The sequence below is a fragment of the Cnephaeus nilssonii genome (assembly GCF_951640355.1).
Source record: "Cnephaeus nilssonii genome assembly, chromosome: X".
Lineage (NCBI taxonomy): Eukaryota > Metazoa > Chordata > Mammalia > Chiroptera > Vespertilionidae > Cnephaeus > Cnephaeus nilssonii.
The window spans coordinates 11,692,721-11,699,440 of NC_137071.1; the positions used below are offsets into that span (position 1 = coordinate 11,692,721).

The 6,720-nt window shown below is 43.2% G+C and overlaps 2 pseudogenes across 2 annotated transcripts; both read left to right on the forward strand.

Moving 5' to 3' along the window:
• The first annotated feature begins 1,279 nt into the window (after positions 1-1,279).
• LOC307096092 (lupus La protein homolog) lies at positions 1,280-3,223 on the forward strand (annotated as a pseudogene). The gene is made up of 3 exons: positions 1,280-1,623; positions 1,666-2,281; positions 2,388-3,223. The product of its transcript is annotated as a lupus La protein homolog (transcript).
• A 2,086-nt stretch (positions 3,224-5,309) lies between these two features.
• LOC307096094 (protein BTG3-like) lies at positions 5,310-6,299 on the forward strand (annotated as a pseudogene). Its single transcript has 2 exons — positions 5,310-5,366; positions 5,778-6,299. The product of its transcript is annotated as a protein BTG3-like (transcript).
• Positions 6,300-6,720: the final 421 nt, after the last annotated feature.

Genomic DNA, 6,720 nt, shown 5'->3' on the forward strand with positions numbered 1-6,720 from the left:
ATATTTTTTTTAAAAATGACGTACAAAACTGACATGCTCTGGAGTATTATCTCAGTCCATTGAGATTTTGCTTCCCGACAACTATCGACAATTTTGGCTTAAATAAACTCACAAAAATTCTTCACAGGTTTGGATGTCTCTTATATTGACAGGTGTTTCATCTCAAGAGTTGTACTAAGGCTTCGTATTTATCATCTCATTTCATCTCACACATAGTGAGGGTCATGAAATATCTCCCACCTACCCTAGAAGAAAGTCAGGCTCAGAGAGAAACTAAGATTAAATACCTCTCCTGTTGACACAGGGCCAATAAACAGTAGGTGTCAACTGCAAGTAGGAGAAAATTTTCAATATTCAGGAGTTGGGATTATATTACTACTCTAGATTGGGTTTCTAATTTCTTGGAAGTGATCACAGGATAGATTCTTTAAGAGCCACCATATAACTATGGAAACTTCCTGAGATTGCTTCCCATACATAGGAAGAACTGATACCTAAGCCAATTTGTATACATAGAAAAAAAGAACTTTCTCTTTTGCCCGTGAAGGCAAGCTCAACAATCACACAATAGCAGACACAGTGAACAAATTCCTATCGGAATACACTGCAAAGGAATGCAAAGTTAGGTCATCGTAGCAAGGACTGCAGGAGACCTTCCACTCTGGAGTACCTGAGAGCCGACACAGGAGGCGATTGTGACACACGGTGACTTCTCAGCTAGGAACAAGGCTAGTGTGCTACCATCTTTAACTAAACATTGAAAATATGAAGGTGGGCGCTGCATGAACTGGGCTAGGTTCACCGCCCTTCCTGCTGCCGGGCACTGGCCCCTAAAGCGGCACCCTTGGTCCCACACCCAGAAACAGAGAGCCACTGAACCTATGGCTCCAGAGCGGCAGAAAACACGAAAAAAAAAATTGCTGCCTCTGTGTTCTTTTCACAAGGTTAGTTCAAAAACAAGTTGAAAAAAGAAGCAGGTGAGAGGTTTGCTGAGAAACTGACTCTAATACTGCAATAACAATATATAAAAGGGTCCTGTGCCAAAATGGGCTGCATCTGGCAGACGCACTGGGTCCCCTGGGAGGAATGCTGGAGCCTGGGGTACTGTGCAAGTGGCTGGGACCCAAGTGAGCCAATGGTTGCACTGGGATGGATCCCTGGTAGGGTCTTTGAACAGAAGCTGCCCACATCCTCACTGTGTGCATCTTTAAAGTGTACTACCTTTACCGCCTTCCAAAGTGGCTGAAGGCAGAGGTTTGGAGCCACCTGTATAGCCACAATGGCCGAAAATATTGATGAAAAAATGGCTGCTCTGGAGGCCAAAATCTGTCATCAGATTGAGTATTATTTTGTAACTTCAATTTGCCACAGGACAATTTTTTAAAGGAACATATCAAACTGGATAAAGGCTGGTGACCTATGGAAATAATGATCAAATTCAATAAGTTAAACCATATAACAGACTACTGTAACAGTAGAAGCATTGAACAAATCAAAGGCAGAACTCACGGAAATAAGTGAAGATAAAACTAAACTCCAAAGGTCTCCAGACAAACCCCTTCCTGAAGTTACTAATGAGTATAAACAAGATGTAAAACATCTGTTTAAGAAAAAAGAAAAAAAGTAAAACAGATCTTTTTTTTTTTAAACAGATCTTTTTAAAAGCTTCCCTACTGATGCAACACTTAATGGCATAAAAGAATAGTTGGAAGTTAAAGGTCAAGTACTAAATATTCAGATGAGAAGAACATGGCACAAAGCATTGAATGGATCAATATCTGCTGTGCTTGGCAGCACTGAATCTGCTAAAAAGCTTATGGAGACCCCTAAACAAAGGTACGACGACAGAGATCTGCTAACAATTTTCAAGGAAGATTACTTTGCAAGAAATAATAAAGAAAGCAAAATAAAATGGAAGCTAAACTACGAGCTAAACAAGATAAAGAAGAAAAACAAAAGTTAGCAGAAAATGCTGAAATGAAATATCTGGAAGAAAAGACATTTTGCTCGCTGAAATTGTCAGGGAACCTAGATGATCACACCTGCAGAGGAGATTTGCACATCCTTTTCTCAAATCATGGTGCATTAAAATGGAAAGACTAAGGAAAAGGTAAAGACTGTCAGAGGAGCAAGGGGGAATATCCTATTTAGAGAGAAATCTAAGGAAACACTAAATAAAGCCACAGATGCAAATAATGGTAACTTACAATTAAGGAACACAGTGACAGGGAAGTATTAGACAAAGATGTAGGAAAAGAAACATTGAAGAAAGTCATAGAAGGTGCAACTCTACGTTCGCCTCTGCTCAGATATGCCTGCTGCATCCTCCTTGGCCGCCTGTACATGCCTGGGCCATGATTGAGAGGTTGCAGGCATCTACATGTGAGACGAAGAGCAGATCCAGGAGCAGGAGCTGCTGAGATCCACTGATGAGACGAAATGGTTGGAGGAAATGTTCCTGAGCCCTGAGGCTGAGCACCACCCTCCAGAACCAAAATCTCAAACAGAAGGGAAGGAAGATTCCTGGGGCAAAGAGGAACCAAGGGAGATGGTGATGGATAACAATCACTTTAGGCTGTGGTGGTGCCCTATTACAGGCACCCATCTTTATCAGTACAGAGTTTTTGGAACCTACACAGATGTGACACCCCAGCAGTTCTTCAATGTTCAGCTGGTTACAGAGTACAGAAAAGTGGGATGCCCTGGCAATCAAGTTGGAAGTGACTGAGAGGGGACGTCATTAGTGGTTTAAAGATTCTTCATATTTTTCTTATCCACCATACTCGGGGGGGGGGGGGGGGGGGGATGATGTTTATGTTTGGCGGAACAGCGTGGATCAGGAAAACATTGGGATGGTGTTGGTGTCATGTGCTGTGGAGCACCCTAGTGTGCTGGAGTCTCCAGAATTTGTAAGAGTTAGATCAAGTGAATCCCAAAGGCTACCATCCCCACAACTCATTTGACGCTTTGTGGACATACAGTGACAATCACAGACTGTGTTTCCTCACTGCTGTGAGTTGTATGGTTTCCAGTGCTATGCCAGATTTCCTGGGGAAGCTGCACATGGCCACTCTGAAAGTCAAGAACATGGAGATCAAAGTAAAGGACTACATCACATGTGTAAACGGGGGAAGCCAAGGCCACCACCCTGTATTCCCAGTGGAAGAATGAGGGTAGTTGTAGCCCTGCCGGGATCGAGTATGCTAGAAGGACTTTGGGATAAGAAGGGACAGGACAGGCTGCTTCTAGCCCTGTCTCCGTCCCTATCACTCTGCTACAGAATGGGGACAGGTGCTAGAAAGCATCTGCTGTAACTACCAGTGCAAGATAATTCAATAACTGGTGTCTGGCTTCAATCAGAGCCTTCTTTGTTCTGTATCAAAACAGAATAAGGAGGCATCCCTAGGGGCACTGTCATATTCTCAGGCCAAGCATTTTTCAATTCAGTATTCCGGTGAGCTAATCAGGAACAAGGCGCAGTTCAGGCCAGAAGGGGGTGACTTGTTTTTGCTTCCTCTACCAACATGCTAGTTTCCACCATCAGTTCTGCAGCATTTGGACTTCCTTTAGTCTGAAGGTCCAACTGGAAAGGGAAGGTGGCCAGTTGATGGTTCAATGAGGAGTCACTGGGAGTGCTCTGGGAATTGTGATTGTTCTATGTTCAATGGATGTAAACTATTGCTTGACAGAGTAAGTGCCCTGTCCTCACCTTGCTTCTATCTTGAGGGACATAAAGTTTGTACCAGGAAATTTCTCTCTTCCCCTCCCAAATACCACCCATTGTCTACCCAAAACCGTTTCCTTTGGACTGGCCAGTTCTTCTATATTCATACACTATGTTAACCTGGCTTGACACCTCGTTCCTTGGCCCATTTACCAAAACATGGGGAAACCAGTTCTCTCAGGCAGTAGCTTACTGTACTAGTACTGTCTTGATAGGATCAGTGGAGAAATGCTCAAAACATCTCCCATTAATTTATACACGTGTGTGTGTGTGTGTGTGTGTGTAAAATTTATTTCAGAGAAAATGGGAAAAGGAGACAGAAACGTGATGAGAAAGAATTGCTGATGAGCGGCCTCCTGCACTCCCACAACTAGGGATTGAGCCCGCAACCCCAGCACTTGCCTGATCTCCCGGTTCATAGGTCGACACTCAACCCCCCAGCCACACTGGCCAGGCTTATTTTTTTTTTATGTTAAACGTTTATTAGTTCAGTGTTTCACGTACTGAATTTGAAAATACATTTTTAACTCTTTGTGTCAAAAAGTAGGGATTTTGGGCCCTAGCCTGTTTGGCTCAGTGGAAAAAGCCTCGGCCTGCAGACTGAAAGGTACCGGGTTCGATTCCGGTCAAGGGCACGTGCCCGGGTTGCAGTTCCATCCACAGTAGGGGGTGTGCAGGAGGCAGCCCATCGGTGATTCTCTCCTCACTGGTGTTTCTATCTCTCTCTCCTTCTCCCTTCCTTCTGAAATCAATAAAGAAAAAAATTTTTAAGTAGGGATTTGGGAGTTGGATAGAATTTCTCTAGTCCCACTGTCTAGAAAACAACATTTTTATTTTGACATTATTTTTCAGACTTCGTTTGACTGAATGCCGAGGACTTGTCCACCTCAGGAGGCTAAATAAAGGTGGAGGAGTGGGGTTGGGCCACTCCCTGGATCGTTCAGAGCTGTACACAAGCTGTGTGAACCAGCAGATAAAGTCTTGCCCCACACACTAATGTAAGGAGCTTATGTGACTCTCTTGTTCCTCTGAAAGTTTTGCCTCCTCTCTTCAGAGCTAAAATAAAAGCAACCTATGCAGTTTGAATGAAGTCACAGTCAAATGGTATCAGTTTTTCCTCACTGATTCTGCTAGTGGTCATGCTGCCATCTGGTGGGAGAATAGGGATCAAGTTTTAAGTCCTCCTCCCTCCAGAGCCCTCCCCACCCCGGGTTTTTTTTAATAATTTAAATGATGAGATTGTCCCCTTTTTTCCCTACTTGGATATAAACCAGAGACTAACTTAAGCCCCTGAAACTCCTTGTTGCCTGTGAAGTTTTGTGCCAAAGAAATAACTGCCTGGTACTTCCTGTCTTGCCTTCTCTGAGTCTGGATTCAATGTCCACTATATACAGTTCTATGTTATTTCTGATGATTCAAACATCACAAGAAAGATGATTGTACTAAACAAATGCTTGTACAACATTCTTTGCAATATGAGAATGTATTAGTAAAAACTAATAAAATATCTACATATATTAAAGGCTAATATGCAAAGTGTCCCCTCGAGAATTCGACTGTGAAACTGGGAGTTCGATGAATCGCTATGACGTGCGCTTACCACCAGGGGGCGGCATGGAACGAAGGAAAGCCCCTGCAGGCAGTCAGAAAGCCCCCAATCCACCCTGATCACTGGCCAGGCCTAGGGACCTTACCTGTGCACCAATTTCGTACACCGGGCCACTAGTATGCCATATAAAAAATCACTGCTATCCTAAAAAGAATGGATAAGCCCACAAAATGCACTCATATCAGTAAGTTTCAGAGTTGATCCTACCATCTATTTTCTTTAATCCTCACCCGAGGATATTTTTTCATTGATTTTAGAGAGTGGAAAAAGAGAGTGAAAGACAGAAATATTGATGTGAGAGAAACACACTGATTGGTTGCCTCCTACATGCACCCTGATCAGGGCCAGGGAACAAGCAAACGTGGTACGTGCACTTGCCCAAATCAAACCCGGAGCCCTTCAGTCAGCAGGCCAACACTCTATCCACTGAGCCAAACTGGCTAGAGCGATCCTAACATCTTGAAAGCCTGTGAGAGCAGCCACGTCTTCTATACTGACCTGGGCTTGCCAAAGAAACTCATTCTGAGGGTGGACCAATGTGAGATGTGCTGTTGGTATGGAAAGAAAAGCAATGCATTCATTGTTGTCAGCTTTGAAAATGAGGATGAGAGCAAGGAGGAGATCTCTAAGTTACTAGGGACCTTGAGAAGGTTACCTCTGACGATCATTTGGGATCCTCTTCTTCAGATGAAGAAACAAGGAAACAGAAGTCAAACTTCTGTTTGGTGACTACAACCCCAAACCCCGTGTACCACATTTCAAAATTGATATTCCCACTTCTTCCAATGTGGCCTTTGCCCAGAAAAGAAAATAGGAATTTATTGAGGGAATGGCTATCAGTGTCACTACCCTCCTCCTGTTCCATTTGGTTATCCAAATGAGGGAAGGAAGAATAAACCATATTGCCCAATTCCAGTAACATAGGTACCTCCTCCTAGAATCACTAGACTAATCCTCACATGTTAGCACCTCACTACCTGCTTCTGGGGTCTGCTGATGTTGACACAAGGTAAAATAAGCCTGATTGCATATTAAAAGTTAAAAGTTCATTTTCGTGCCCTAGCCAGTGTTGTTCAGTCAATGTATCTCTCACACATCAATGTTTCTCTCTCTCTCTCTACCTCTCCCTTCCTTCCACTCTCTCTAAAATTCAATGGAAAAAATTCCCTCGGGTGAGAATTAACAAAAAAGTTTGCACTGGTAGTTCATACTGATCAAACTTACTTTTAGAGAGAAGTTATCTCGAATAATCTTTCTAAAAAATATATGCAGTTCTACTACTCAGATATATACCTCAATAAGCACTATTAGTACCAGCATCTGACCTAAATGGGAGTTACCTGTGTGTATGTGTGTGTGAGCGGGGGTGGGATTGCCATATTTAGAG